The sequence below is a fragment of the Trematomus bernacchii genome, unplaced genomic scaffold (assembly GCF_902827165.1).
Source record: "Trematomus bernacchii unplaced genomic scaffold, fTreBer1.1, whole genome shotgun sequence".
Lineage (NCBI taxonomy): Eukaryota > Metazoa > Chordata > Actinopteri > Perciformes > Nototheniidae > Trematomus > Trematomus bernacchii.
The window spans coordinates 8,713,435-8,720,458 of NW_022988098.1; the positions used below are offsets into that span (position 1 = coordinate 8,713,435).

General features: G+C 39.7%; 1 long non-coding RNA gene across 1 annotated transcript; it reads right to left on the reverse strand.

The window, feature by feature from the left end:
* Positions 1–1,842: 1,842 nt before the first annotated feature.
* LOC117475416 lies at positions 1,843–3,527 on the reverse strand. The gene is made up of 4 exons (XR_004555164.1): positions 3,412–3,527; positions 2,623–2,701; positions 2,436–2,542; positions 1,843–1,883 (listed from the first exon to the last, which is right to left on the reverse strand). It is a non-coding gene; the product is annotated as an uncharacterized LOC117475416 (long non-coding RNA).
* Positions 3,528–7,024: the final 3,497 nt, after the last annotated feature.

Here is a 7,024-nt window from a genome sequence, read left to right on the forward strand (position 1 = left end):
AGCGAAATGAGGCATGGCTAAAATGCATGATCTGTTTGGTATTTTGAAAACAGAAACGTATAAATATACCTTATATAGGTATGGCCCTACAATATATAATTTAAATATAGCATGATAGGTCCACTTTAAATATGTGCACTGTGAGATGAAAAAGAAAAATGTATCAAATTTAGTTTTGAACATTCACTGTGATTGGGTCTATTATCCACGCAATACACCATATTACATTTTTTTCTTAATTTACATTATTTAATTTCATATTCTGTTCTTGTAAATATCATATTCTATTATATTAAATGTATATAAACTTTTTGCACTACTTTTTATTTTGTATTTTATTGTATATGTTGCATTGTTGGAGGAGCTCAGGTCAGAAGAATTGCATTGACATTTCTACACTGCAGCTGCTGAGCATATGAGAATAAAACCTTTGAATCTTGAATCCAACACTTTCTTCAGTGGAAAATCCTAAATTGTAGGATAGTTTGGCCATAATAATGCTTTATGATTACATTTCTAGTGAGAAGTGTATATTTTACTTTCAGAATCTACCTCCAGTGGATGTGTAGGATCTACACAGGGTATATGCAGGAATCCTGAAGTCAAATGTAATACCTTTTAAGACCTTTTTTAAGACCCTTTCCATACATTTTAAGACCTCATCGCCACTTTGAGTTTTAACCGGTTACATTGGCGACACACTTTACCTATATATATATATTGATTGTCCTCCCTCCTTATCTTCCAACCATTTGGTCGCAAACTTGCATTTCCCCATAACGATGTTGTTTAACAACCGGCGTAAACGGACCTTCGCACGCTATCAAGCAGTGAGCGTGCGATGTCCTGTTCAGATGACGTAAAATCAAACGGGATGCCATAATATATTGTCGATAAATTGAGGGATATACGCTATATTTTATTAACACCAGTATGTACTTTATACATCCACCTCGAGTGTTTGTCTCTGCACCGGAAATAATTTAATTTTAAAGTTCAACCGCATATTATATAGACTATATCAGCGCCACACCTGCGTAACACATGGTGCCTCTTGTCTGAACAATCTATTCTTGTCGACTTGCAGCCTAAATACAAACATAACTCCACTCTCCTACCACTGCTTACCTCTAATGAGCCTTGGTAGAACTAGTGTCCGAGTCATGGGGTCCAGAACTGACTGAAGACATGTGGAACAGAGGACAGGCATGGTTCCATGTACAGGGAACTGGAACTTTGAACAGGTGTTTTCATCTTTTCTGCCTGAAGATTCACAAGTTCTTGATCAGGTGTTTGATGTGGGCTGGCATAGATAGATAGATCGTACTTTATTGATCCCAAATTGGGAAATTGTTTAATGATCCTTTCTGCAGCGATGAATAAAGAAAACAAAGAAAACATTTTTAATAATAGTAATGATGGTAACAACAATAATATTAGTATAACTATTTATAGCACTTACACAATTGCAAAGTGATTCTCCCAACAAAAATAAAGAACAAAACAATACCAACAATAAAAAAACAAATGATTATAGGAATGTTAAGAGACAAAGAAAGTATAAACATTCTGATAGGCCGACTACAAAAGGTAGACTCAATGGCTCTTGATGACATCAATGAGCTGTCCCAATAGATGCTGTTGTATAAAAAGAAATAGATTTCTTCTATTTTGTGTTGGATGATTTGTTTTATTGATTGCTGATGGATGTATATATATAGGGTTTATTGAACAGCAGTAAAGCATTAAGTTGCTAAATTAACATACACTGAACTGTAAAACAACTTACCACTATTTAGGAAAGGCTCTGATCAGGAGGGTTGACTAGTAGGACAGCAAAGAGGTGGAGGAGGTCTATGTACAACCATTGGTAGATGTTACACCTGAAAGAAAGATAAGGAAATAAAAGAAGACAGGAGTACAAACATCCTTTTAAAGGTGGGGTAGGTAAGTTTGAGAAACCGGCTCGAGATACACTTTTTGTTATATTCCATGGAATGCTCTTAACATCCCGATAGCAATGAATATCTGAAGTGCTTTGACAAAAAATCCATAAAAGAATGTCATCTGTGGAAGCCGTAGTACTGTAAAAAGCACGACCAATCATTTTAGCCGGCCCGGCTAAAATAACTGGATGGCCTACCTGCCTGTCAGCCTTCCATCGGGGCACAAACTTATCTCGTGCCCTCATTGGTCATGTGCGCGTTCGTGTGTGTTGGAGGAGGGGCTCTGTAAGGAAGTGGCAGATTTTTTCCGGTTGTGGATTTTCAAATTCTAGCGCACTCGAGCTGGTTTCTCCAAAATTACCTACCCTACCTTTAAGTAAAAGACCTGAGCCTGTTTTTTCAGTCTTTACAATGCACTGTTGGAAAATACCTTCCAAAGGCTAAATTCAAACTCAATACCATAAATAACTGGGTACCAAAGTGCTTTACCTGATAGAACATGTTCCACATGGAACAGCAACCATCCGGCTCGGCCTTTTGCTGCATATCATCTCCTCCCTCTCCACTTTCCATTAGATCTCTACTGTCCAATAAAACTGAAATTCCCCAAAAAATCATATTAAAAAAGTTAAAAACAATAACTTGCTTTTGACATTGAAATGGATTAGAATCTCACAATTTTCCTGGATGTCAGGAAGTCCAGGAAGTCATTCCCTTCAAGTCCGCAGCCAGTCATAGGAGTTCAAATGCAAAGCCTGAACGATGACAAGAGTGGGAGACTTACATTTTACAATTATATTTTTAATTAATACCAGAGCAGTGTGTACATAGGCCCTGTACGACATGCAGAGAACAGATCAAATCCCCTGACAGACTCACACACTTTGGTGATATCCTCTTCTGATAATGTTTCATTTTTTAGCAGCAAAGTATCATTACTCAAAGTATATGTCAGACCCAACTCATTTACAGTATGTTTTGCATCTCCTCAACAATGGTCTGTATCATTGAGTAGAAAAAAACTGTCCCTACAATTTCAGGTAGATTAACACACATTTGTAAGAAAGGTTTACAATGAAGCACAAAAACCCTCTTTGTATTAAGCGAGCTGCCACACAAAGTACAGCTTAACATGCTAACCTTGGGTAGAGAGCTAAAGTTAGCTAACTTCATGTTCAACACAAAACCTCTAATGGCATTACATTGACGATTTTAAACAAAACGTAACTCTCTCAACTTGTAAGATAACGTTAAGTTAAGTTAACCTTAAATAACTACATCACGTTTTTCAGGGGAAACACAAACTGCAGAAAACGTTAGCTGCTAACTGTTGTTAGCTAAGACAGCTAGCCTCCTAGCAAACGTAAGGTTAAGTTAACATTAACGTAACGTTGTAAGAAAGCAAAACGAACATTCGAGAAAGCTTTTACTCTCAGACTTGGTGAAATTGTGTAATGTTGCTTACCTCCAGAAGGACTTTTAGCGCGTTTCCCAGTAGACAGAGCTGTCAGAGCGGTGCCTCTCAGAAGAGCAGCCGCTGGGCGGAGTCACAGAAACGCTCAACTGATCTTCACTCCTCAACCGTTGAGCCGTTAGTGCCAGTCAAAACATACCGCTTTGTTTCAACCACTGCCGTCTCGCCGTCCGGCCGTGTCCCGCCCTCTCTGTCTGTCTGTGTCTGTTTCAGTTTAGCCAGCAAGACTGCTGTTAGACCAGCATAAATACCAGCTTCACCAGCATCCAGTTTAACTACCAGCTAAAACCAGCATAGACCAGCATAGACCAGCATGACATCCATGCTGGTCTATGCTGGTTTAGCTGACCAGGCTGGTCTTGAACCAGCCAGAACAGCCTGGCCAGCTTGTGCAGCCTGGTAAACCAACTAAACCAGCCTAAAACCAGCCTAAAACCAGCCTAAAACCAGCTAAAACCAGCTAAAACCAGCTAAAACCAGCTAAAACCAGCAACCATCTTAAGCTGGTCTATGCTGGTTTTTTCAGCAGGGAGTAACGCGTTAGTTTGTAACGCGTTAGTCCCAACACTGCAGGCGAATACAGTGATGTCCTCTCACAGTACCATGGAAAAGTGAAAGTGACCAGAGAGGAGTGATGATTGGTTAACGCGGGGTAACATTTCAGGGTAAGCCAATCAGAGACAGAGTTGGGCGGAAAATACACAGACACACAAACACTTGCTAACACACACACACATACACGGCAACGCCCACCACCAGCACACACACACACAATGGCAGATGCAAGTATCAGCGAGAGCAGCAGCGCATTTACAACTTGGAGATATAACCACTATTTTCAATTTGTGGGGATAAAGGACGCAAAAAATATTACGGTCAAATGTAAACTGTGTGCAGGACAGAAAGCATTGTCCACATCGAATAACAGCAATGCCAATCTCCTGAAGCACCTAACTAATGTACATGGGGCTTAGTCTTACTGTGCCACAGAACAACACAAAAACTTGTATTTTTATTGTTATTATTTTTAAAGTAAAGTAAAGTAACTTGCTACTAGCTAATTTAGTAACTAATAAAGTAACTAGTTACTTTTTTGAGAGCAGTAACTATAACTATTATGAGTTACTTTTTAAAAGTAACTTGCCCAACACTGCCTCTAACTGAGATTTCATCAAAAATGTTCTCTAGCAAGTGTGCAGAGCAATTATGATTTAAAATAGCAATTTGAAGGTTGGATATTTGTAAACATTTTTGTGTGTACATTAATAATTTAAGATGTAAATTAATTCAAATTAAGTAATTTCTATTTGTATTGTCATTTAGTGGCATCAATGTTTGCATTTTATACAGATAATGGAGCAGTTGCTTTAGGGCCTCATATACAGTATAGCCGGTAAAATCATGAGATCTTCGACCCCCCCCCCCCCCCCCCTTCCACACAGAGCCCCCCCACATATCAAATCCCAATTTAACCCCTGCTTACATCACACATCCTGATAACGTTGGAGGAATCCTCTGCAATAAATATTGGAAGACCGAGTAGGGCAGCCGTTCTTCTGTTCTGGTTTGTGTCCTCCAGGGGGGAAAAAGACAAGGGTAGGTAAATATGATAGCAAAGCTAGAATCCTTATCTTTGCACATTGTTGGTAATAGTTTCTCTGTAAAATACTTGCCTCTTTCTGAAGACACTGCAGAACACCACTCATGGCCAACCTTCTTCCAGATGCTACAGCAGCTTTGTAAGCCTCGAACAGACTTGGAACCATGGCATCTAGTCCTTCCAGGAAATATTTCAGCAGGTCTTTGATGACAATTCTGCTGAACTCGGCACATAGCTAAAACAGACAAAAATAAACAAACAGAGAAATGACAGGAGTGAGAAAAATAAGAGCACCATGTAACAGCTGTAGTAATTTAAAGAGAGGAATCCAAAACATAACGGCAAGAAATAGTACATGATTTATGTTGTTGAAGTATAATATCCTATAGTTCAGTAATAGTAGTTGTACCACATTGAAAGTCCTCAATTATAATGAAATGATGGAGTATATGATATTATACTCCATTACTTATGTAATAGTATTTCAGCAACTTAACCCTTGTGCCCTCCTCGAATTTTCAACCTTTCGACCCCTTCGAGGCAAAAATGTACACGCCCATAATAACTGCTATTAAATCATCATACATCAACATTTCTTTCTACTTTTTTTTTCATGAATCACTTGAACAACTTCTAACGTACTCAGAACTAGCAAACATTCAATAATTTTCAGGATTTTAACCCTTTAAATGCCTGTTTAATTATTTGAATTATTTCATTATTTATTACAAAAAAACACAAAAAATGAATTTCTTTCAATATAATAATTAGTAGAGGGATGGAACTTTGGTGGTTATTAGAGTCTTGGATGTGTCAAAGATTAGCAACAAAATTGATTTGACTGCATTATTATTTTGTACGTAGTGTCAGATACTACCTCTGGACCCCTTCGTGGCAAAAATGTACACGCCCATAATAACTTCTATTAAATCATCATACATCAATATCTTTTTCTACTTTTTTTTCATGAATCACATATACAACTTCTAACGTACTCAAAACTACCAAACATTCAATCATTGGCAGGATTTTAACCCTTTAAATGCCTCAGGTGATAGAACAACAATTGTTTAGGCCTGTGCACAACCAGCACACACCTCTCCTCCCTCTCCGTGTGTGTGTGTGAGAATCTGTAAGCATGCACGGATCATTTCATGGGGAAAAAAGGCCATCTTTTGAGGGATGTGTTTGATGTGTCTTTGAAGAGCTGCTTGATTACTCAAAAACGAAAAACAACTGTTAGTGTGTTTATGCACCTGGCTGCCAAAGATAAACATGCAGTTTGACCAAGGGCTTATTTCATTAGTGAGCAGAGAAGGAGAAAGACCTGGAGCAAAGAGAAGGAACTCAAATGAAGAAGCATGTCAGTGCAGAAGAGACTTCAGAAATAATCTTGCAGCCTTCTTCTGCCAGCTGCAGGACTCATCTGAAGAAGACACAAGGTTCGAGCTGGGGTCTGACACTGAATGCTCTCTGGAGTCCAGCATTTCTTTGAGTTCCTCTGACCCTTCCTCTGAAAGTGGAGAGGACACTGAGGGTCCCGTCCACAGTGAGGGGACAGAGAAGAACGGAGGTCGTTCTCCCAGGAGCTGGGGAAAACCAGGGTGTCCTCACAGATTGTGAGAAGAAAGCCCCCCGTGGTGGTGGATGGTGGGCCGGACCCTCAGGCTGCTTTTACACGGGAACGTTTGCGTTTATGCACAGAATGCGCTTTCCAAAAAGTCTTCCGTTCACATGCATTCGTTTCATTTAACATGTCTGTTCAAACGAGACCGCTGGAAACGCTGTAGTACATATGCCGGGACTGTAAGTGGCGCTGTACTTCCACACGAGACCGCTCGAAAGTGCTGGACACGCTGTAGTACATATGCCGGGACTGTAAGTGGCGCTGTAACTTCCGCCACAAAATACACCAAAAGCAGCGAAGAAGACCCCGGAGCAGCCCCGCAGCAATGTTGCCATGGCTACCCTTCTGTTTAGGCCCCGCGGTGGATTTAGCAACAT